The sequence below is a fragment of the Podarcis gaigeae genome (assembly GCF_964106915.1).
Source record: "Podarcis gaigeae genome assembly, chromosome: 5".
NCBI classification, from domain to species: domain Eukaryota; kingdom Metazoa; phylum Chordata; class Lepidosauria; order Squamata; family Lacertidae; genus Podarcis; species Podarcis gaigeae.
Genome location: NC_139681.1, coordinates 25510397 through 25537152, shown reverse-complemented (window position 1 = coordinate 25537152; position 26756 = coordinate 25510397). Strand labels below are relative to the sequence as shown.

General features: G+C 41.6%; 1 protein-coding gene across 6 annotated transcripts in view; it reads right to left on the bottom strand.

The window, feature by feature from the left end:
* The window catches only part of GRID1 (glutamate ionotropic receptor delta type subunit 1), a 703469-nt gene that overhangs the window by 408094 nt on the left and 268619 nt on the right, over positions 1-26756 (bottom strand). The gene's annotated exons all lie outside the window — the stretch shown is intronic.

The window sequence follows — 26756 nt, the reverse complement described above, 5'->3', positions numbered from 1 at the left end:
CTAAATACAACTGCTTTGTAGCCATGTTATTATCACTTATAAAATGCCATTACATATCATTTATTATATACTACCATGACATCAATTATTGGCAAATATCATATAATGAAATCAGCTATCATGGACTATCATATACAAATCTAAAAATATTCAATAACCAACCAGCAAATTTGCAGATAAAATTTGGCATCAACCGCCTTACAGTATTTTTTTTTTGGGGGGGGGGGGGGAGGAAATTCATTTCACTTGTAATGTTCTGTTGTTACACTTAAGCCAGTCTATTCAGTAGACTATTTAAAAGACATATGCAATTTGTTTCCAGAACTTTGGATGAAACAGTGGCTGATCTAGGGTGGGCTGGATTTACCAGCAAGCAAACTAGGAATGTGCCCAAGTTTCAAGAGGTCTCAAAATATCTAGAGAATAAATGGTTGTATACAACATAGTCAGGGCTGTATTTACCCAGAGGGTGCAAGGGGTGCAGGGCACCCGAGCACCGAATTCTGGGGGGGGGCACCAAATGTATACCTACTGTATACCGGTCCCTTTCAATCGGTGGCAGTGAAAAGCAATGGAACACAAGTCCCTGCCCCCCTCCTCTATTACTCCTTAGCGCCAAATATTCCTGATGAGTCAGAAAACAGCAGTTTTTTCCGCTGCGTCGTTTTTACAGGTGAGTGATTACTTCTACCCCCAAAAAAGAAAAAGAAAAAGCTCATCAACTTTGAGTTTGCTCCCCTAAAAAAAGGTCAAAAACTACTTTGGCTTCCCCCCTCCCAAAAAAGCTCAATAAATGTTAATTTGGGGGGGCTAAACTAAATTTGGGGGCGCTGGGCGGATCTTTGCACCCCAGTGGTGTATATGCTAAAGACGGCCCTGAACATAGTGCTAAGTTAAAGACACTTAGTGTTATATTTATTCTGCTGGTGAAATATTTTACATCAATGAAACAAGATTGTACAAGAGAATGCACAAGTAGGTTGCTGATAACTTTGTTGCACAATGATTTCACAAACTGTTTGCGAGGGAGACCAGGGTTCTCAAATCCCCACTCAGCTCTGAATCTCAACGGGTGGCCTTGGGCCAGTCACTGAGACTCTGTCTTATCTACTTCACATAATTACTATGAGGATTATGGGCCACCAATACTGCAGGGCCTCCTTGGAGGAATAGCAGGGCAAAAACGCAATATAAATCTATACATTTGTAATATACAGTTCAGAAGAAGCCCTTGATGGTGGATTGGATTTTTGTGATTATCTCCTGGAAGCTGCTATTTTATTTCCCCCAAATGTGACACTGTAACGTTCTGAGACACTCTGGAGGAGTGGAGATAGAAGCCAACAGAAAATGGTCTCCATTGGCTGGCAGCTGCCATTTTCTCAGAATGCCCTGGAATGACACAAGTAGTGTACACAGAGGGAGAGTAACATGACAAAATAAATGATAGAATTTCTATGGCTGGAGACAGCCACCAAGAGGACCTCCACTGCTGCCAGAGAAAGATATCCCCCCCTCCCCGACACTTATGAATGAGTGATGAAAGGGATAAGTGAAATGAATTCTAATTGGAACCGATCAATTCAATGTTTTGCTCATTATAAAATGTATGCACACCCCAGTATTAAGAGGCTGTGCTGGGCTTTGCATTCCTTTAAAAAGGAATGTCCTCCAAGCATGTCTAGAATGCAGCATGGAGTACTCGATCTTGAGCATTAAACAACAACACCATGTATGACACTTAAAAATCTGGAAAAGAAGAACACTTTTGAAGGCCTAAGATTGACTGTTGAACAAATTCTGAATGTTTTGGTAGCTTGTTAAACTGAATCAGTTATTACTTCCTTCAGAACAAAGGCAGCATGAATGTGTGGGGGGTTTTTTGTTCTTAATGCAAAAAGAATATTGTATTTTCAGTTTCAATCTCCACCCCCCCTTTTTTTAGACTTCAGAGAAAGATCAAAAAGCTACTACTAAAGAAGAGTAAGCATCCCCTGAATGTCGATGCTTCAGTACTGCCAAAAAAATATTGATCAAGGTTTGATACATCAATTCACAATTTCTCTTTTACAGAAAAATAATAAATTATTATTGTTATTATTATTTATATCCCACCCTCCCCAGCCAAAGCCGGGCTCAGAGCGGCTAACAACAATAAAGGAAAAGAAGGAAAACAAGGTTAGTTTTATTTATTTATCAAACTGAAATAATATAATGTTTAATTTGAGGGAAATGTTTTCAAATTGCAATAGATAGCTCACACTTTATCACTACATCTTTCTTCAGATTTTGAATGCAATGTCCTAGCTATAACTGAGTGTATTTTTCCCCCATAACTGTGAGGAGTACCTTACTCCGGAGGGAGCCAATATAGTACCATCCTGATGACTGGGACTAAAACTCCTATAAGTGCCAGCCAGCTTAGTCAATGGTTTGAATGATGGGAGTTGTGGGCCAGCAAGATCTTGAAAACACCACGTTGGCTACAACTGCCTTACTGATATATGGAGCCAAATTTATCACTAAGCCTGACCATCCGTGAGGTCAGTTTGTGTGGGAAAATGTTTCTCAAGCCCACAGAATACTCTCTGGAAAACAGAGCATGAAGAAGTTGGGCATCCCTGTTCTGAAATGTTAGAATTGTATTGAGTACTTTGGGAAACAACTCTGAGGGCACAGGAGTAAATGACCTGATATCCCAGTGAACCTTAGTTGAGGAAAGCATATCCTGCAGCTTTAGGGTTTGGTGCACAATTGTGGCACCAATTTGCTAGAAAACCTGCCTATATTCAACAAAACATTTGTTGTTCTGAAGTTCTAGGATGTCTGAGACCACATATTTGGGGCCATCTGATAACTATGGAATCATTTTATGATCTTGGATTTTAATTGTTTTTTCTTTCTTTTCCATCGTTCAGTTCTTGCATCCAGCCCCAGCACCAACACTACCACTCTACTTCCTATTTCTGGCTATTGGACCAACGGGACAGTTTACTACTGTTGAAGCACAATTACTTCACAACTTAGAAAGAGCAAGAAACCATGGAGAGCCACTAGTTTTCCAAAAGAATCCACTGAGCGCCACTGAATAACCCATGCTCCAGATTCAGCCCATTAGTAATTAAATAAATAAAATCTACATTTAACAAAGCTACATGAGAGTATTTCAACAACAAAAATGGAAAAAAGAAGATATTGAGTTTAGATCAATAGTAGATAAGGAAACCCAATGGCTCCTTTTGGAAGGTTAGAACACGGTAAAGCTGTGCAGTACAGGGAGAGATGGCGTGCTTGCAAAATTATTTCCTTCTTGACCCTTCCCATAAATTTATGCCGGCTGCATTGTCTAAATTTACTCCTTGTTAATTATAGGGATATGATTTTCCTCTTCTTTTCCTCCAAAGGAGGTGACCTGATTTAGCTACAAGAAAACACTTCACTTTCAAATGGGAGGCCTAGGTTTGGGAACAGATTTGATTTCCCAGGCTCTCTGCCAGAGAAAGCTTAGCATGTCACACAGGTAATTTATTGAGTCTCAGTTGGAGAGGGAATATGGGAGGATAAAAGAGAAAAGTATAGCAAGGCTGAGACCAAAAAAGGAAGGGGGGGACCCACAAATCACTAGGAGGGATCACCTGGCACTGGTGTCATCTCAGATTAACAGCAAAGGCAGAAGCTGCAGGGTAGCAAACCTTTCCCAAAGAACCATGCGAATTGCCAAGATATTGATGTCCAAAGAGGAGGTCAGAGCAAAAATAGGACGGAAGCAGATGTAAGTTCAGCATAAGGTGTGAGGAATGGTTTTCTGTTTTGGGGTTTTGTTTGGTGCAAATCTGACAGATTTAGCTTTGAATGCCTACTGAATCAAATTACTTCTCCATCCCTGATGGAGGAAGTGGTAGAAGCTAACCAGACAGACAGCGCTCACGTTCAAAACACCAACAGTATTGCTGATTTCCTAAGCCAGCTGCAGAATGCCAGTATGGTTTCTTTTTGCAGCCCAAATTTAAACTGCTTTTTGTTCCCTTCCTCTGCCACACACAAGCGCAGCCAGAACACTGATTCAAACTCTCGCCCTGACTGCTAGTTATGTCCGGAAGATTCCAGTAGCTTATAGCCACCAGCCAAAGCCCATTAAGCAAGCAAGCTAGACAAAGCCCAGGAAGATGGTTTCTTCCTTGCTTGACAGAGCACAATAGCATCATCATAACAATATCAAGTAACACTGGAAGGTGGCTGCTTTAAAGGGCTATTTTATTCCATCATGTCTTCCTGCTCTCAAACAGTATAAAAAGAGAAGAGACAAATGCAAGATATAAGCAAAAGGGAATGTCCCATTTTTATTTCACCAACGGCAGCTTCCTTTGTGTGCCACATAGCACTTGGAGAGATTTGTGTTGTGTGAGAGAACATAGTTAACCCCTTCCCGCTACAGCACAGTCAAAATCAGAACCCCTTGGGCTTCTATTTATTTAAAGTCTTAAAAACAAGCACGGATAAAGAAACTACATTTTTAACTTAATGCATAGTTTGGCCCTACCTTTATAGGACATGTTGTTTAAGGCTTAAGAACTTTCAAAAGGACACATGCAATAGGAAATTGTGAGATTTACAATGTCGTAGTTGCAATCCAGTGTGTGCCTTCATTTTATACACATTTGGGATATGATACGTTTCCTGAAAAAACCCAATAAAAGTGCTAATAATGAAAAGTGTATAGAACACTCTGAAAATGCATGCCTTCTTGCAATTCAGTTTTGAAAACTTCTGATAGCAGTTATTTGAACTGTACTGGAAATTTTGCTCCCTCCTGAAATCCCTTCGCACCTCCCCTCCCTCTCATAGAAATGGCACCTCTGACTTTTTTGTTCTTGAAGCTAAAACTCCTAAAGCAGTTTAGCTAAGCAGCAAACAAACATAATAGGAAACGGAAGGGAAATTTGGCAACATTTGTAAGGATTCCATTTCACAGCGGCAGATACTTGGCACAAGACTCAACTGCCTGTGTGCTATTCTACCACAGCAAGTAAGGTTTGCAAGAGCTGTACAAGGAATTCAAAATTCCTGGAATGTTAACAGGGTTTAGTGAAATATTTAGCCTTCCTAGGGTGGTGCTGTGGTCTAAACCACTGAGCCTAGGGCTTGCCGATCGGTAGGTCGGTGGTTCGCATCCCTGCAACAGGGTGAGCTCCTGTTGTTCGGTCCCTGCTCCTGCCCACCTAGCAGTTCAAAAGTGCACTAGTGCAAATAGATAAATAGGTACCACTCCAGCGGGAAGGTAAAGAGCGTTTCTGTGCGCTGCTCTAGTTCGCCAGAAGTGGCTTAGTCATGCTGGCCACATAACCCGGAAGCTGTACGCCGGCACCCTCGGCCAATAAAGCAAGATGAGCGCTGCAACCCAGAGTCGGTCACGACTGGACCTAATGGTCAGGGGTCCTTTACCTTTAATTATTTCCAAATTTGCATATGTAAATATTATGCAAATGTGTGTCATATTTTTGGTTTTGTACCGATATTTCCTCTTTGATTCTTATGCATGTTCACTGAAGCGTAAGTCCTACTGTGTCCAACAGGGCTTGCTCCCAGGGAAGTGTGCATAGGATACAGACATGAAAAAATATAATTATGCCCTGTATTACAGCTACACTTTTTTTCATAGCCAACATAAACTAGAGAAGGCATAGGTTCCAGTGATTTAGTTTTTATCCATACAACTTTTCTGGAATTGAAACTTTCATTTGCAAAGGCACAGGAAAATACATTTCCTGGTCTATTTCTGGTTTATGAAGATAACCTTTATGATGTAAAAGTCTTCAGCCAGTCTGCTTGGAACAAAGCATCAACAGAAGCCAGGGCTCCACAATCATGCAAATGTCTGGGGTTGTGTGGTCTGAAGCCTCTTTTATGAGCAGTGAAATGCCAACTTCCAGTGCACACTCTAGACCAGAAATATCAGGTGTTTCCACCCTGGATGGGCAAGCTTGAAGGATCTGAAGTTTTGTTTTGTTTTTGTGAAAACTACCTTAGTAATGAGGCTAAGCTATTTTAATGCACCCAGATGAAATGACATTTGCACTGTATATGTGCATATTTTAAACAGAGGGGGAAAGAATATGACCCTGGGCCCTTCTGCATGTAAGGGTTATCTGTCTATCTATCTTTGAGGAGGATCATCTAGTCCAACCCCCTGCAATGCAGGAAGATGCTGTTGTCCGATACGGGGATCGAACTTGCAACCTTGGCATTATCAGCACCATTATCAGAAATGCCTTTTACCTTCCCGCCGGAGCGGTACCTATTTATCTACTTGCACTTTGATGTGCTTTCGAACTGCTAGGTTGGCAGGAGCAGGGACCGAGCAACGGGAGCTCACCCCGTCGTGGGGATTCGAACCGCTGACCTTCTGATTGGCAAGCCCTAGGCTCAGTGGTTTAACCCACAGCACCACCAACGTCCCAGTTGGAAATCATTACTGTAATTTAAATAGGAGTAGAATGCATCTCACAATAGTGGGGGAGAATGAGCAAAGGATCTGTAGTGTGTTCAGGTACTAATTGTTGAAGGCAAAGAGTCCTCTATTTGAAGGATCCTCTGGTTCATGCCTGGTTGAAAGATTACGAACTATAAGGAGGGATCAAGGACCTTGTAGTTGCCCTTGAACAGTTAGTACCTGGACACACCTGTGAGCCAAAGCCCCTGCCCACTTCTTATAGTTCTTAATCTTTAAAGAAGAATTGGACCAGAGAACACTTCAAATAGAGGACCCTCCTCTATAAAGTAGGATATTTGCTCACCTTACTTTCAAGTGAACATGGCTAGGATCAAGTTGCAGGTTTCTTTGGAATCATTAAAGGGATTGTTCTCCATGCTTGTATTAGGCCTTAAATCTTCTAAATGATGCAGGCAAATATTCAACCAACTCATTCCAGTGAACTAAAGCAGTTTACACATACCCTAAAAAATATCCAAGTATAAACAGATGCAGCCCAATGACATGCTCCACTGAGAACTAAGGCTTCCTACCACGGGGAAACATACCCCTTAATTTCCCTGGGCTCTGATTTTTGGCAGAATGGCATCCAGGAATTGGCATTAAAAATGATATGGGTTCAAACATCCTTTTTTTTATGGGGCTGCACCTCTGTTTGCGCTACTCACCAACCACCTTGCATTCCCCCATCCATATTACCCCTCTTCTCTTCCCACCCCAAGAAATTACTAAACTAATTTTCAACTTCCCAACCACTTTTGCTCATGCAAATGCAGGATTGTGATACCACACTACAGATCCTCCAATGGGGGCTGCATGATGACAACTTTACATTTGTACGTTCATCGGAAGATAAGATTCTTATACGTTTCCATTAAAAATACAAAACAATGCTTGACAGCCCCATTGCTATGAATGACTCAAGTGTTCACCAGAGTTCCTGTTCTGATTGGTTTTCTAAGCTGAGCCCATTAAAGTAATGGTGATTTCTTTAAGTGCCCTGATTAGCCAAGAGATCAAAATGCATCAAGTCAAAAGGCCAACCAGTTGTATGTTTAATTAAGGCTTAAGAACTTTCAAAAGGACACATCCAAAGCAATTCCCTCTCTTTGCCTCAGCTAATGACCTGAATTGTTAAAAAGAAGAAAAAGGAGATGTATATGAGGCTGCTTGACAGGAGTGACAGAAAGGGAACAAGAGGATGCTACTGCATCTGAAAATCTCTGCCATGCCAACAAAGCGAGTGAACATGAAGTAAGATTGCATATTCATGTGGGGTAGGCTTAAATGGAAGGGGGGAAACAAAAGAAAGTCGTACAGAAGGATTCCTGGCCCTCATTCAATGACCTACTCTTTCATGGTGGTATCAAAGTGGTTAGGATCCTTCCACAATTGACAGAAATGTCATATTTCATACACATGTAGGCCAAGACACTCGGATAACTAAAAGAAAAATGTCGGCAAGACATATCCAGCACATCTAACACACAAAATGTACAATGCAAATTCGACTACGCATACTGTCAGGAATACTGCCAGCACTATGGCCTATAAATCCATCACATGAGACACAAAGGGGGGGGGACTCCTCTTTTGCATGCTTCAGTCAGTCTCAAAGGGGGGATGCAGGTGGAATTAAGGTGGTGGTCGGGAACGTAACACTGGCATGTATGAGGCAAGCCACATGTGAAAATGAAAAGGTGTGGCCATTCCTGCATGCAGTTGAATATTCTAATAATCCCAAGAGGCTGGGGGGGGGGGGATGCAGAATGAAGCCGTACACAGTGACCGGCTATTTTGTACCCCAGGAAAGCCTAACCACTTTTATGCCACTCCCAGCCCCACCCTCCCCCAAAATCGCTAACTTCAGTTTTCAAAAACAGATGTTTTAGAGATATGACAAAAGTCATCAAAATAGAAAATGAAAGTAAATATTATCTCCTCCTGAACCCTGAAAGAAGCAATCTGAACAATAAAGTTTGTCCATCACCATGTGATAGTTTTTCCCATTTAAACGGAGCAGCCGCATTCCAAATAAGTAATGGGCCCCTGGGTCTAACCACCATTTTAGTTTCCCACAATGCCCCAAACAATACGAAGTTGGAACATTCTGAGAAATTAAGATGATGATGCTTGGAGTGAAGGTCAGGGGTGGAAATCAAGCAGGTCAGGTCAGGTATAAATCAGGCATAAGTGGTGCCGGGACCCTGGCATCTGCCGAAGGATGCCAGACTCTGAAGCAGGCCCAGAAACCATTTTTTAAAATGTCTTTTGTTTCAGATTAGTCTTGCATATCTGAGAAATGTTCTGCTTTATACCCTTTCAGCAGCTGAAGTTAAACCTCTCACATTCTTTCTGGTATCTGCTCCTGGAATACAGATCACTGTTACTCAGTATGACTCAGGAGTAAAACTGTGAAAGAAAGAGGGGGTTTCTTTTTTCCCCACCACTAACTATGAACCAAAAGCTGTGAAGCATCTCCTCATGGCAATTTTGTCACATAATTCTCCAGTGTGTCCTTATAGGTCAATCACAGAAATGGCCAGACTGATTTAATGGCCCACAGAACAATTCAAAAGTATCATGTAAGCCCGCAAACATAACATTCCACAGACAGCTTAGCATGTCATTAGTGCTTCTTGACTAAAGCAAATGATCTTTCTTAGTTTTAGGAAACAATTATACAAACCCAGCAGAAAATGCATTATGCTTTCCCATATAGAATGAACAAAGAGAATTTAATCTTAAATTTGTTTCACACATGCATGCCCACCCATCATTTAAATGTCTGCAAAATCAAGTGTGAAGAACGGACCCTTGCAAATCATACTTCTACCAGAGACAGATATTATATATTTGCCTCACATTCACCTCAGATGCAATGTCTTTCCACTCACTCAGCTGCTAGTCATTATGAGTTGTTTCCAATAAGCATGCTCATAACCTGATGACATAGCATTCAGAGATTATCTATCTGCCTGTGTGAACGGGCCACCATTGATCAATTTTTGCACCATCCAAACACAAAATATTTTCAACACAGCCAAACTACACATTCTGTTGCTGGTCATCAAGTCTACACTAACCCAACATAAAGAAATTCAGCAATGTACTTGCATTGTGAGCAAGACATAAACACATCAGTTATCTATCCAACTTTGCACCCCTGCCCCCCTAAAACACCAACTATCTTGTTCATAGGCTTTCTTTCTTCCCAGTAAAGATGCATTTGGATATACAGTGGTACCTCGGGTTACAGACGCTTCAGGTTACAGACGCTTCAGGTTACAGACTCCGCTAACCCGGAAGTAGTACCTCAGGTAAGAACTTTGCTTCAGGATGAGAACAGAAATCGTGCTCCGGCGGCGCGGCGGCAGCTGGAGGCCCCATTAGCTAAAGTGGTGCTTCAGGTTAAGAACAGTTTCAGCTTAAGTATGGGCCTCTGGAATGAATTTAATCTGAGGTACCACTGTACCTTGTAATGTCTTATACTATCATAATCTCCTGAAAACAGGAAGGGCCACCACCAAGAAATATGGTGCTCTCCAGACGTTGTTGGACTACAACTCCCATCATCCCTAGACTTTGGCCATGGTGGCAGAAGCTGATGAAAGTTGGGAGTCCTGCGACTGAGTCTAGCCACATTGGCTACCCTGAGCTGTTTACATGTGAGAGCTATATGGAGCCTCTGTCTTCAGAGGCATTACACCTCTGAATCCTAAATGCTGTAGACATGTGATGCTGTCTGCATGTGCTGCTAGTAAGTTTCCCAGATGCCTCTGGCAGCCAAATGTTGGGAACGCTGTTCTTTTTGGTTTTTGTTTAATGCAGGAGCTCAGCTCAGAGTCTGTCTGGGGACCCAAAAAGCACTTTAAACAGTCTGATCTGTCCTTGACATTGCAGATGTTTGGCCATGTCCTGCAAGTGTATTCCTCCAACGATCTCAGGAGGACCCTGTAGGCTTCCCCAAGAAGGAATGGGGCTCACCTGCTTCTGTTTTGAGAGAAACGTGGCAAGCAAAGAAAAGATGAAAATGACAAATGCTGCCTCTAAATTAAAGGCAGAGGAAGGAAATCTAAATGGCTGTTCCACTGGTTTTTATACAGGCGAATAGAATCAGTCAGAAAACTTAGTAGTAAACTAGTGAAAGAGAATAAGATTTGGAAAATGAGGCCTCAAGCTTTCATTTCATTTACTGGACTTTATTAATAAATAGCTGCCTTCCTATTCTGGCACTCTAAATTCTGAATGTGTTCTCTCACCAAAGAAGTACAGAGATGTGTTACAGGAGGCAGCAGTACAGTTTCCGTACAACGTAGCGATGCCATCAAGTGGTCAACAGACGCACTGGTCGGTTTTCCCTCAACATAATGCTAATAAGCATGCAGCAAAGTCTATAATACTGACTAGAGAATTAGAAAGTATCATAGCTTAGAAGTAGAGTGTTTGTTCATTAAATGGAAACTAAAGTACAATTTTAAAAAATCTGTTCCGTATTTGCCAGAACACCCAGAGGTGGAAGTTATTACTCTGAGACAGGATTTGTGTCTCTACCCTATGCTTAATACAAATAGGACTGGCACTGAAATTTTGTGCAATGGAGTGTTCCTTTTCAGGGTTCCAGCTAGCCAGTCATGTCACCTTCTGAGATATTCCATTCCACCCAAGTCTCCTTGCTCACCCATCCAGCATTCAGTACCCGCTAAGTACATTCATTCCTCATTGAGCTGCTTTGGTTTTCTCCCACATTTAGGATTCTTTTCTTTCATAGCATTTTTAATGTACTTCTGCAAAACTTGGAGTTCCTCCAAGACCACTAGCACCTATTTTATGCATGAATGACATTGTTTTGACTGACTCAAAGAATCCACGCTCAGAGAATGAGTCCACTCTCTGCATATGGGATTGTGTACGCAACAAACCTATTAATGGATTTCCTGTGATAAATATACACATACCTTGTTGCTCTTTTTGCTAAAAATAACTTAAGTTTATTCATAGAGTAATTTTCCTAAGTGCTCAAAAGTGCTTCACATAAACTCTCTCCATAACAATCCTGTAAGGCAGGTTAGCATTATTGCCTTTATGCTATAAATGTGGTCTTGGAGATGCAAGATTGTGACTTGCTTAAGGCCACAGTGTGAATTCATGGCTGAGATGAGCTTTGCGTCAGGAATTCCTAGTTCGTAACTCCACCCCCCCCATTACTATGCTATGTTAACAATACCCTTCTGCACCCTACCCTGGAAGTAGATGAATGAACAGAATATTCTGTATTTAGGCATATTAGAAAGATCTAGACCCCAGATGGCAAGGGTTTCACTTTGGGCAGAACACTCTATCCCAGGCACCCCCAACCTGTGGCCCTCCAGATGTTTTGGCCTGCAACTCCCATGATCCCTAGCTAACAGGACCAATGGTCAGGGATGATGGGAATTGTAGTCCAAAACATCTGGAGGGCTGAAGGATGGGGATGCCTGCTCTATACCCTACTATATTACCATTGCTATATACCATTACTATATACCAAAGTAATGCCACTTGGACAGACCAACCTAATTCCATTCCATGTCAGTTTCACATGGGTTCAGTCATAAATCCATTCCACCCTGTTTTCTGTGGAACTTCTTCCCATCTACAATTGTTCAAACACTCATGTGGACGGCCTGTTCTGCAAGAACATTAGGGTGAAGCATGGTCCATAAATTGGAAATATCTATTTTCTTCTTTTCTAGCCTTTGCTTGGAATTTGGGAATTGCAAATGTTCTCCTTTTCTTTTATTTACGTATTTTGCTGCCCTTGTTTTTGCACAAATCACAATATTTTGGATAGTCTCCATTAGCAAACACAAATGCAATGGCCATCATTGGTTTACATGAAACACCAGGCCATGATTTAGAACTATGTGTACAACCTACAACAAGCTCAAGCAAAGCATTGTTTGCCAATTATTTTTATTGATTTTCCATAATTTTAAACAAATTGTCACCAAATTAATAGAACTTCAATACAAATTTAAAAACTGACTTCCCACCCACACCCCAGATGTCCCCTCCATTTTCCTCCTTCTTTCGTTGCTCCAAATAAAATAACTTTTCCAACTATCATTTCAAAATACATTCATCCCTTCTCCCTACACATCACTTGTTTGATTACCAATTTCTGCTATTGCTTTTATAATACATTGTTATAACGTGCCCTCAGATTAGTCGAGAAGAGTAAATCCTCTTTTATCTACCTATAATAGTCATTCATCAGTTTTGAAACATTTCCTTCTGATACCTCTTGAGTAACACTTTGCCTATGAAAAAAATGCACACATTCCTCCCTAACATGGCCTTGAACATTGCTGTCTGACATCTGGACCCCAATAATAAACAACTCAGCCTCACTGGAACTGCATGCAGAGGGTGAAAATTAAACCCCTAGGGGAAAATATGTATATATAATAATACATCCCCCCAAACACTGCCAATCTCCCAGTGTCACCCACCCTTCACATTTCACCAAATTTAATCCTCAATTTCCCATGCAACCAGCTCATTAATAAATCATTAATAAATAAACATAATCCACATCACTTCTTCTCCATCTGAAAGTCCCAGAAGCCATCAAGATGGTATACACTGTGGTCCACCCTGTCCCTTTCACTGTTCTTTTTTCCAACTTCAACTGCATTTAAATTATACACATTTTTATTTGCATTTCCCTCCTAAAATATACCACACTTTTGGCAGTGCCGCTGTAATACACAGGTTGCAGCATATGTATCCCTGAAAGGAAAATTTTGACTCTCCCACTTTCCTCTAGTAAATATATTGCAAGCCATTTAATGTTTGAAGCTACTGAACATAGCAGTTTTACTGAAATCATATGAATACTACTCACAGATTCCACTACCCCACCACTAATCCCATGTATTAAATTCATGACAATGTACTTCAGACATGAAAATGAGCTTCACTGGCAAGAGACAATCACATATGAAAGTGAGAGAGGAAAGAACAATAACGGCATGTCACATCCATTTGTTTTCTAAAGCCTAGCTCTGTATTTCCAAATATTCAAATCAAACACATTTATGAAATAAGACAGCCTTAAAAACTGCAATAGAGGCATGCACTTCAAGGCTGAAAAGGGATCAGATGGTTGCAGAAGCTGCCCCCTCTCCTGCCTCCAGGGGTACTCCAGACCACTTGCCTGAATCCTCAGCTTTCTATTAAAAAACGAAAGCAAAGCTTTTAACTTAAGCAAGGCTTTTTTTCAGCCAGAACTCACTGGAACCTGGTTCCAGCATCTCTTAGATGGGTACCATTGCCATTATAAGAGAACAAAGAAAGAGTTCATGGTGAGTTCTAGCACCTCTTTTGCTAGAAAAATAGCACTGGATATAAAGAACATGTATGTGAGAAGATGACACAGCTGCTCAGTAATTTTAGACCAATGAGTGCAAAAACACTAGTCAAAACACACTCTCATTCAGTTGCAGCTCCTAGCTCCTTCTTGTCTTCTTCAAAATCCATCCAGGCGGGAATCCTAAGGCAAACGCAAATGGTAATGGAGCAAACTACTTTCTAAAGGAAAAGGCAAAAGATAAGACGGTTACAAACCAGACCTGTGTGTGATACTGGTGGAAGCTGCAGCACACATGGGTGCAACCAGTTTCCTCAGTGCTCTCAACAAAATAGTTTACCTATTTTGGACTACAGAGCAAGAAGATGTGCTCCTCATCTCTTGTACAGACCCAGCAGTTAGATGCACATGAAACTCATGCAAGAAACACATGCATTGTCCAAAGATATATGATTTTGGACTAAGCACTGACAGAGGTGAGGCTGCTCCTGAACATCTAAAGGATTCCCCCAAAGCAGTCAGGCACATTCAGTTCTCCATCTTAGCTAACCCTGACATTGCAGTGCAATTCCTGAAGGACAGAGCTGCTGCAGTCCTTGAGATTTAAAGGCAGATACCTTCTGCCATCCTTTGGTGGATGCTCAATAAGAGCCCAATTTATTGCCCCAATTTAAAATGCAATGAAAATCATGACAGAACAATGCTGAAACAGAGAAAGAGACTATTAAAAGGAGGTCCAGGAAATATCGTAAAATACATCTGGGGAAAGGTTGTTTCAAGATGCAGATAAAAAACAGGCTTGCACATGGAAAGAGGATTTGGTCCGCACAGACGTAGATTAATTACTACCTAAGCACCTTTTACTTTCTTGGGCTCCATGATCACTGCAGATGGTGACAGCAGTCACGAAATTAAAAGACGCCTGCTCCTTGGGAGAAAGGCGATGGCAAACCTAGACAGCATCTTAAAAAGCAGAGACATCACCTTGCCAACAAAGGTCCATATAGTTAAAGCCATGGTTTTCCCAGTAGTGATGTATGGAGGTGAGAGCTGGACCATAAAGAAGGCTGATCACCGAAGAATTGATTCTTTTGAATTATGGTGCTTGTCAGGGAACTGCCATTGGAGCCAGAGGCGGAGGGAAGGCTCCAGAGGGATGCCGGAGAGGGTCCCAGTAGGGAGAGAGGCAGCCCATCTGCTGGGGAAGGAAATCAGCGTAGCCCCAGTGGAGAAGAGGGGCAGATGGGGGAATCGGCGAGGGGGCTCCAGGACTCCTCGCCAGAGACCAGCGGGGAGAGCACGGGTCCTCCACTGCCCACACCCTCCCTGCGCAGAAGACTTCCATGCAGGGAGAGTAGGAGGAGACTAGGCATCAAAGAACTTCTTTGCTGGAAGAAGTTCAAGAAACGCCCACTGACGGATTCTGCCAGCAATTGAGACAGCCACGGATGGGTGGCTGTCCAGACAGAAAGGGTTCACCCAGGTAACCCAGCCAGGTGTGGCGACAACTTACGCACGAGCAACCCCTAGAACCATTACAGTGCTCGAGGAAACTCTTGAGAGTATCATGGACTGCAAGAAGATCAAACCGATCCATTCTTAAGGAAATCAGCCCTGAGTACTCACTGGAAGGACAGATCATGAAGCTGAGGCTCCAATACTTTGGCTACCTCATGATAAGAGAAGACTCCCTGGAAAAGACCCTGATATTAGGAAACATGGAGGGCACAAGGAGAAGGGGACGACAGAGGATGAGATGGTTGGACAGTGTTCTCGAAGCTACCAGCATGAGTTTGACCAAACTGCAGGAGGCAGTGGAAGACAGGAGTGCCTGGCGTGCACTGATCCATGGGGTCACGAAGAGTCGGACACGACTAAACAACAACAACAACAAGCACCTTTTAGGAACACTTTCATAACCACAGCAAGGGTGTGTGTGAAAGGCTTTTTTCTTTCAAGTTATAAAGAATGAGTTTCCGGACTCAGCTATACAGCTGCAAATATAACATTTTAAGTGTGTTTTAAGTGCATTACACAAATGTGACACTAGATAGTATTGGTGAGCTTATGGCAAATTCAATATATATATTTTTTAAAAACTTTTTTAAAAAAGCACTTGCACAGCGTTCTTTATATGTGTCTAGATTCCACCTCCGACTAAACAACAGGAAGAACATTCTGACACTGACTCCCTTGGGAGGTTGTGGACTCTTCTTCCTTGGAGGTTTTTAAACAAAGGTTGGATGGCCATCTGCCATCAATGCTTTAGTTGAGATTCCTGCATTGCAGGGGGCTGGACTAGATGACCCTCGGGGACCCACCCAACTATACAATTCTATGATTCTTTAAAGCATGTTTGGGTGCAAAATGAGAATTCTGATCCTTGGGGTTGATAATAAAAAAGAGAGAGGATTGTTATTCTTTCAGATCAATGAAGAAGACTGCATATGGGGTACAATGGCATGTCTCTACTGGGGATGCCACCAATTCCACACTAGGTGTCAGTCAGGGAGGGGAATCTTTCTGGGTATGACATATTGTGGCAGGGTTTTTAGGCCCATTTTGAAAATAACCAGAGGCCTCAGGCTTGAAAGATGGCAGTATAACATGGCTTAAAGAGAGCCCCAGGCAAGCTCTGCAGCAGTGAAGACTTAGCACCTTCCTTGCCCTGTACATGTCAGAAGCCTTCAGGCATGGAGCAGGAAATGTAAAAGCTAGGCCTCTTGTGCATGCTTGAAGTGAAAGGTGGAATCCAAGGTCATTAAAAAAACATTTTTTATACCTCACTTTATAAAATATGTTTCTAATTTGTGGGTTTTTTTAAAAAAAAACACCAGTTAAAGCAACAAAATAACAAATATAAGCTATAAAAATAACAGAATCAAGCAAAACACCAGTTAAACCATAACAATAAGGCAGCAGCATCAGATTTCCTAGTCGCTAAAAGTCTGGGTGAATGAATGCCTGAAGTTCAGTCCCAGTTCCGTGCCTAAAGTTCAGTCCCAGGGGAGAATGTTCTGAAGCTGGGGGGCCACCACCAAAAAGATATTTAATGCAACTGCTCTATGCCTAAGAGGAGGAATGAAGGAAAGGACCTCTCATGGAGAGGTTTGTGTGGGAATGAGCAGGCAAACTTTTAACCCAATCTATTGTTTGTATAACATTGAGAAGTGAACTTAATTCATGTACTGATTATGGCAGAAGAACCACAGAAGTAATACATGAGAAAGGGTCATTCTTTCACACAATCTAGGTTGTGATGCCAACACAGTTTTGCTCCCCACCCAGGAAGAATGTTTGTCCTGATTGTTTGGTTTGCAATTAAATGCTAAAGTGGAAACAGAAGACGCTCCCATGTAGCCTTCTCCAAATGAATGTAATCCCTTGTGATGACTTTGCCTTTGCAGGATATGGGACAGACAAGATGTGCTAATGTCTTCTGTGAATATGAATGACAGCTGACTCATAGATCTAGCCCTTCTCAATGTGCCAATCCACAAGTTTCCAGTGCTGGGAACATCATCAAGAACATGCAAGATTAATTATTATTATTTATTAAAGTTTTCACAATACAGTAAAATTATATCTAGAACAAATGAAATCTAAAAAGAAAAGAAAGAGAAACAATAGAAGAAAAGAGGGGAAGACAAAGGAAGAAGGGAAAAAGAGGGGAAATACAATAGAAATAATAAAACACACACACACAAAACCCTCTATTCTAATTGTACCCTAATCTTCAATCCACATACAAAGCACATGCAAGATTAATTAGAATAGATGATAGATAGACAGATGATAGATAGATAGATAGATAGATAGATAGATAGATAGATAGATAGATGATAGATAGATAGATAGATAGATAGATAGATAGATAGATGATAGATAGATAGATAGATAGATAGATAGATAGATGATAGATAGATAGATATAGATGATAGATAGATAGATAGATAGATAGATGATAGATAGATGATAGATAGATAGATAGATAGATAGATAGATAGATAGATAGATGATAGATAGATGATAGATAGATGACAGATAGATAGATATGAAAATACTTTGGCAGTGACAATGAGTCTCCAAGTTGTGACATGTGAGGATGTGGATGAGGCAGCTGAAGAGCATGTCAGGACCCTTTGGTCTTTTAGAATGGTGCATAAGTTCATCATACTGAGAACAACCATGTGTGGAACAAAGCAACATGGCATTTAGACCAGTTATCAGAGAACATGGAGGAAATATGGCCTTTGAGGGAGGCAGTCAGATGAGAAATCCCTGTCTGAAAAGTAGCATGGCTTGACAGGAAAAGAATAAGAGTAAGTGGAAGGTGTGAATCCCTGTTCTCTGTTGCCTGACTGTATCATTGGATATGATAAGACGTTGTTACTTTATCATATGAACTTACAAAGCTGCCTTATTCAGAACCATTGGTCCATCCAGTTATGTCTAATCTTGTGTCTACTCTGAGTGGTAGGCAGCTCACCAGGGTCTGATGCAAGGAATTTTCCCAGTCCTGTTATCATTCATTCATTCATTCATTCATTCATTCATTCATTCATTTATATACTGTCCTTCATCCAACGACCAAAGTATAACCCCCCAAAAAAACACAACATAATAACAAACAAAAAAATAACCCTCCCCACTTGCACATTGTTTAAATTCTTTACCAGAGATGGCAAGGATTAAACTTGTGACCTTCTGAAGGTAAAGCCCTAGTTAAACTATGCCCATCGCTTAGTCAAATCATTATTAAAAAGTGAAAGCATTTAGAAGTTAACAGTCTCCAAATAACTAATAAGCTTGTAACAAGAAAGAAAATATAAAGATTTAGAAAGTTAGTATAAACTTCCTAATGGCAACATTTATTGAGCAGTGAAATTATCGAGCAGTTGCCCAGGGAGATTTATGATTTATAAAATGGGTATAGATAAAATGTGTGTCAGGGTTTATTTAAGCATATTGCATCTTGCTGCATACAGCTGAAAGCAGAAGGTTAAGACCCCTTAGTGCCCTTTTCAGGCTCTAATATGCTGCAAGGTAAATATTATTTAGCATTAAGAAATGCATTTTTTCAGTACAAGGTACAAAGGATCTCACAGTACAGTCCAAATATTTACTGCACTAGTGAGGGAATACTTATGCTGATATATAACCTGGCTATATTACACATGTGTGTGTGCATTTGTGTGTGTGTATTTCTCACCTGCCCACACATTCCTAAATGTTAATGAATTGTTGACTAAAAAGAACTGTTCAAAAATATGCTTTGAATGTTCTTTAAAGGCATTGTGTGTGTGTGTGTGTGTGTGTGTGTGTGTGTGTGTGTGTGTGTGTGCAGCCTCTCTCTTAGCACACTTGGATGTTACATTGACATCAGTGACATCAGTGAGCCTTACTGTGTTTGGGTTTATGGATCACACTGTCAGTGACCAAGAAATGTTAAATCCCATTTTAAAATGTGAGACTTAGCCACCAATCTGTATTAAGCCACTGGGATTTGTGATGTGCATTGAATGCTGACCCATGCTGTTCCCATCTCCTTACTGAGCAACAAGTTAAAAGCTCAATCACCATATATCTGAATATACTTCCCCTCCAAAACAGCATCTGTGTCCTTGCCATGTGGCATGATTACACACACTTTCAAGTGGCTGGTTTGGGAGAAAGCCTTTGGTCTGTCTTACTGTTAAGATGCCTGTGACTAATCTAAGTCTCTTTTCTATCAATGAAACATTGGCCTTTCCCCTTGAATTCATAACACTCTAAGGCGTTTCTACTCATCCATGAGTAAATCCTTTCCACATATTGTTTGTTTGCTTGTTTTATTAAATGCTCTTCTCCTCCAAGCCTTGAGCTAGTGACTTGGATATACTAGCAACTGGCAATCTGTGGGTTTGTTCCTGCAGCACCCAAACCACTGATATGCAATGGAAATTAACGTAATTTGTGTTTCAGTGAGCAGCGGGGCATGCTTAATTTCATTCTGACAACTGAAGTAGTTTCTGCAGTAGCTCAGAAAGACATGATATGGGTGTGGCAGGCCACATCTTAACCACCTGTGTCCTCTGCCACCAGGGGAAGAGAGACTTCAACTCTCCCTTTCTCCATTTGAGGCTCTTGCTGCCACCAGATAAAAGATATATTCTTTACCAGTCTAAAGACTGACAAGGGGAATCTGTATCAGCAGTTGGGTAGCTGAAGGAGATCTTGGCATCCTAGAAGTTTTGAAGCCTGGGAATGTAGAAAGGTCTGTTCATAAGTAGCCCTACCTGGAGATGCTGGAGATTGAAATGTAAGCCTAAAACACTAGACTCTAGTACTGAGCTACGGCCCTTCTCCATGCAATGCACTCCAATTCCAATTTCAGGGTTGGACTAGCAGAAACTACTCTGGTCAATGGGCCCAACATTTGCCAGTCCTCCTACACAATGCCCCTGCAAAAGCTATAAACAGCAAGGGATATGGCATGAACTCTGTAGTTAGTAAGGGGGAGATCACAAAATTCAGCTGCTGCACCTTTCATAAGTGAATGCACTTTCTGTTACTGCAAAGCCACTGTTGGGTGCAACCCAGATTATTTAAATTTAAGCCTTGTTCAAAATATCGACCAATGGAAGGGAAATAAATAATTCCAGGCACTTTATCTCAGTTGTGTTATGAGCAGGGCTGCCAAGTTGAATAGAATATGGGGGGGGGAGCACTGCCCCACGTAACCAATCACATGACACTACACACACACACACACACACACACACACACACACACACACACTATTTGAATTGTAGTGCCCATCAACATTTGGGGGGTCACCCCCCTCAAGTATCTTATTAGGGGGTGAAGGGATCTCAGCCTCTAGGAGTTGGCTCCTACGGTTATTAAATGGAAATAGAATTGGGGATTCTAGCCAGTTATGAGGGTTGATTCATTCAGGCATGCACATTATCCAATTTCTCATCACTGAATTACTCAACATTTGATAACGCACAACTGAACAGGAATCTATTGACAAGCACTGTGTTTGAGATGATGTGAGATGACATGGAAGTCCTAGCTGATGTTTGATCTGTGGTGGTCCATTCACATATGCAAGCACTGCAGCCATCAAGCATAAGCTAAAATTGAGTTTCAATGTGTCTATTTCCTTTCAAGCTTTAATACAAGGAATTTTGACAGGGGGTGATTGCCTTCTAATCGTTCTCTTTCTCAGTTCTTCATTATGATTGTAAAAAATGTCTGCTATTGGAAATTCTCAGATTCACAGGGGTCCTAATTTATGCCAAGGTAAAAGCTATATTAACTATGAAGAAAAGACAATTGATACTATTTAATAAAATTATTGTTAGATGTTCAAGGAGTTTGCTGAGTCTTATAATTAATTTTAACATTTGTCTAATTTATTAAGCAATTTCAGGGAGAATGAAATAAAATAGAAATAGTGCTTGTTAAATGTGAGGCTGATGATAAATGCAGGTAATGGAGTGGGAGGGGGGGAGAGCACACTAGAAATTAATCACAGATTAAGAAGTCATCAAGAAAGGTACCAGTACTTGCTGTTATAAAGTCTTCCCCACCTCACTCAGAATGTTAACCCATTTCACTATCCGTTTAGCCCAGAATATATCCTTAACAGGTTGTTCCACTTGTGGGCATTCCATAGGGGCGAGATTGCTCCATGCTCCCAGTGATATATTTGGAGTGCAAGAAGTAAATAAATAACTTTGCCAAGAAGATAAGCTGCATTTTGGAGAGGTGTACCAACACAACTTTTGTGAGGCTTAAATAGCCCCTCAATATCCATATTTGGACCCACTGGATGATATTTATTGTTGCATTGCTACTCCTCCTCAACCTGTAAGCTGGTCCACAGCAACTGTCAACCATAGGCTCCAGCTCCTAGGGCCTGAGGCACTTCCTTTACCATGTTCCTTTTGAGGGGGCTGGGCCACTTCAATGTTCAGAGGGCATTTAGTTCCACTCCCTGGCTCCTCGCAATATCAGGACATCGTGTGTTTAATGACGTTGCATGTGCACCATCAGGATGTCACACCGAGCCCCCTCAATCTTAAATGGCCTCAGTCCTGTATACCTGAAAGAGTGTCTCCACCCCCATCGTTCAGCCTGGACACTGAGATCCAGCGCCGAGGGCCTTCTGGCAGTTCCCTCATTGCGAGAAGTGAGGTTACAGGGAACCAGACAGAGGGCCTTCTTGGTAGTGGCACCTGCCCTGTGGAACACCCTCCCATCAGATGTCAAGGAAATAAGCAGCTATCCTATTTTTAAAAGACATTTGAAGGCAGCCCTGTTTAGGGAAGTTTTGAATATTTAATGCTTTATTGTTTTTAACACTCGATTGGGAGCTGCCCAGGGTGGCTGGGGAAAATCAGCCAGATGGGTGGAGTATAAATAATAAATTATTATTATTTTGAGAAGCTGGTGCCTGTGCTGTCAACTCCGGCTTATCATATGATTACAGCCTGTAATCAGTAAAAACAATAATAAAATATCAAATAGTAATGCTGTGCGCTTAGCCATGTCTATTGTTGTTTAGTTGTTTAGACATAAACCCTACTGAATTCAATGGGCTTACTCCCAGGTAACTGGGGTTAAGACAGCTAAGAGGCACAAAGTAAAGCAGCAACAATCAATCAGACATCCATTGAACTCTAGAGCGTCCTATTCCCCAAATGAAGGAAAAAGCTTTAGCTTGCTTCCAGTGACCCTGTGAATGCATTGAAGAGAAGTGTCCACCATAGATGATTAAAACATATAGGAAAATAAGCAAAATTACTTATTTGATGAAGCCATTATCAGGGCTGACAAGACGGAACTAAACTGAGGAGCAGATGGACAACCAGTGAAATAAGCAGCGAGTTAGACTCAGCCTGGAATCGGCGGCTTTAGAGGACCAAGGCAGAATGGTGATGGACACTTGTGCCAGCTGACCTACTGGGCCCTTGGCTAACATACTACCTGCTGGGCAGCCGCAGTGGAAAAATGTGGCAGACAACAGGCAAGCATCCTCCAGCAAGCTCTCACAGAAGCACAGCTAAGAAGCAGGCTGGACCCAGTGTTTGAGCAGTTGGGCATTGGGGCAATTCTTTGTTTTGGATGGAGGAGAGGTTGTAGTCTCCACCTGCCCCTCCAAACACTGGGGTATCCCATTAAAGGAATCTGGGGGGAGTGGCCATGATTGTGTGCCCAGGCGGGGCCAGGGACAAAGGCATGCCCTCAAATGGCAGTCCCTCTGGGAGTCACCCTATTTGATGTAAGTCTTAGGAACCCCCGTCTGGATTGACCCTGCATCACTTCCAGTGCGCAGGCGGGGGGTATTTTGAATGCCCAATGCCCAAGCCAAACGACTTTCATCTGTATTCAATAAAGTTGTGCCCTGTTTTCACCCCAAAAACCAGCCTCATTGGTCTCTTATTTGCATAGGTTTGGCTATGGGGAACCCAACACCTGGTCCTGCAATAAGTTTTAGAGTTATAGAGAAACAGGCCACAAACCAGACATGTATGCATACGTTCCCTATTCTGCACTTTCAATAAGCTTCCCCCTAAAACACCTAAATTAGTTCTTTCAGTTCCTCCAAGTTCAAAAAAATAGTTTGGAGATTTGACACAAGAGCTTTTCAAAAGGGCAGAGCTGCTGGTAATGTGCATGCAATACACTAAATCAAATCATTACATGAAGTAAAGAAATGAGAACATGACCCCAGGAAAAAGTTATTATTTGAAAGCAGTTCAACCTAACACATTATTAGACTTTCTTCTCTGTGTCCCATGGCAACACCATTCATCAATGCTGCTGTCGAGACGAGCTCTCTTACACAGATGGAGATAAATGTTTAAATTTAGAAGATTGGGTCTCCTGCCGAGTTGGCACCAGTGGAACTGGTGCCAAATACCTGCTCCCCATCTGGTCATGCAGGGAGATCAATGAAACTTAGAGAGAAGACACCCCTTAAAACCGGAGGCGAAAACAGTGGGGTGGAGAATTGGATTTCAAAATGATGCCAGCTTCCAAATGCCTAGTCCTCTTTCACCAATTACTGAAAAACAAATGATAGGCTAGCTCTGCGAATTGCACAGAGAAGCATCGTTATGCATGGGAATTGTTTTTATTTATTCATAGCTGACTAGTTTCTCATTAAAGTCTTCTTTTACATCTCCAAAATGGCATTAGCTACTTGGTCACACAGAGGTTATTAAGGAACAGAGGTCTAAGTCATGAATATGATTGGTCTGCTCAAGGGTAATCAAAATCTTAAGTTAAAAAAGAGTCCAGAATACAAAAGTGTGCCCTCGAGGGTTATGTCTGCACTAGGCGCTTATTCTGGAACAGCCATGTTTTGCTCATTCAGTTTTTACAAAGCATTTACATGGCATCATCATCAGATCATAGTTCTTCCTGCGCTTTACCTGTAGTTTCACTGACAGCAAAAAAAATACACTTTGGAGGAAGGATGGAACTAAAGCATAGTCTCCACAGGTGTAGATCATCATAGTCATATTTTGCTGGCTTTAAAAGAGAGGTGGGGGTAGGGAGAGAGATGTGCTTCTAGCCTGCACAGTGACATGTCAGGTGGGTGAGACTGTCACCATGCATCTATTCTGGCATACCTCACTATTATCTTTCCTCGTTGCTATTTTATCTTCATATTTATTTTAAATTGATCTTTACCTTTTTTTAAAAAAAAAGAACTGATTGAAATTCTTTTTTAAAAGACTCGTTTACTTGGGCATGAGCTTTGGTAGACAACAGCTTACTTCACCAGATGCATTGTGGCCTGTAAATAGACACACTAATAATCAGAATAAAACAGACTGCAGTGCATACTCTAGAAGAGCCATACATGAACTCAGCCCTGGATACAATTTACTGCCCTTCTTTCTTTCAGGCTTACTTTGTTACATGTTGGAAATCACTTTAATCACTCTTCACGCCTGGTTAGTTAAGCTTGCCATAACTCTGTTTCAGCAATATTCTCTGATTTCCCAGAAAGGGAGTTAAATATATGTTGTTCAAACTTTTCTGATCTAGCTGGGGAGGGCAGAAGACTGCATTGTCTCCTGCTCCCACTCCGCATCTTGACTCTGGCAGACAATGACCTTGTACACTTATTACCCTATGTATTTCCACTGGGAACTGTCTGATTTCTTATGATAGATTTGGTCTGACACAAGTATTTCCCAGTTTTACAAGATGAAATTTATTTCTTCCATTGATATCCAACTTCGTTTGTTCCACCAGCCTCGGGCACAATATGCTATTGCCCAGACATGGTACTAAAATGGAACCGGTGGGCGGGGGAAGCCAGATCCAAACATGCCCAGAGTTTTGAAGTACAACAACAATGCTGGCCTTAACTCCCCAGGTCAGTTTAGAGGAAAAAGAACAATTCAGAGAAATTCCATTTGCCAGATCACAAGAATACAGTGACCTTCTTTTGTCGGCTCAGCCTGCAGATAACCAACATGCAGGCTAGAACGGGAACTGCTAATACAAATCTGTACCCTCATAGGATCTTCCTATAAGAATAATATTCCCACTAATTACAGACAGGGAAGATTGATTTAACAGTTTCATTTGGAGAAGGGGGAAAACAAAACTATGGCAGTACTTTTTTTAAAGGCACAAGTGAAAAGTTTTCAGCTGTCAGAACTAACTAGGGCAACTTCCTCCCTGATTGTTAAGCATTCAGATGATAAATTGAGGATTAAAGAAAGAACAACTCAGGCCCTAGGCTGCTGTGGGGCAAGCTCCAGAGCATGCCACAACCCCAGGACTGTCCCAGTCAACCTAACTCAGATGCCTGCAGTAGTTGCCCCATTGCTGCACTGCAAACTAGGCAAGGCAACAAACATGAGTCTCCCTTCCCTTGCCATGGGGAACTTCCAACATAGCACTTAAGCAGGGCTGGCCTAAGACATTTTGCTGCCTGAGGCAAATGACAAGATGGTGCCCTCCCCATTCCATGTACAGAAGATGAGTGGACTGGAAGTTGACTCTTGTAATAGGATAGTTACCCCTGAGGGCAGCAGGCCAGTTTAAGGGGGCATATGGCAGGCCTGTGGTACACATAGCTTGGATCTCCAACAGAAAGGAATGGCTGGGGAGAACTCTCAGCATCTGTCACCTGTAGCAAATGCTTCACTCTGCCTAATGGTAGGGCCGGCCCTGCATTTATGACTATCATAACTGTAAGATAAAAGTGGAATACATACATCAGATGATCTTTAGGACACACAGTAAGGTCCCTAAACACTTCATTTCTGATATGTTATGCAATCACCTTTGGCTTAATTAGTGTTAGACCTTCTTTATCTTTTCCATAGCATGGCTATACCCTTTTTAACATTCAGGACAAGATGTTCCAAATCTCATCAGCTGGACTTTAGTAAACTTCTACCAGCTGATTGGCTAGTATGGTTTCCTAGCGACGACAGGCAACCGGGATGCATTCACAGCCTTGGACGAGATAAGCAGCTATTTGTGCCCAACAATGTGCTAATGCACTGGAAAACAGATTCACTTCTAAAGGAATAGCCATCTTCAAGTGATAGCTCCTTGCCCATTGACGCTTGCCCAAATCCTTTTAATGCAAAATAATTTCCCATAGATCAGATCACTACAGAATAATGAGGCACGGATATTTGAGAAAAATGCACACTCCACATGGAAGCATCTTGCTTACCTTTCTGAAGTTGGACAAACAAAACATATTGCAAACTACATAATGCAAACATAATGGGACTTTAAAAAAGAAAATCCAAAAAAAAGCATGAGAACATCTGAATTATGCTGTATCACACAGCCACGCCAAATAGTTTCTTGCATCCACCCTTTGTGTACCCAAGCTTACAAAGTATAGTTGATTGTGCTTTCATAAAATAAGCATAT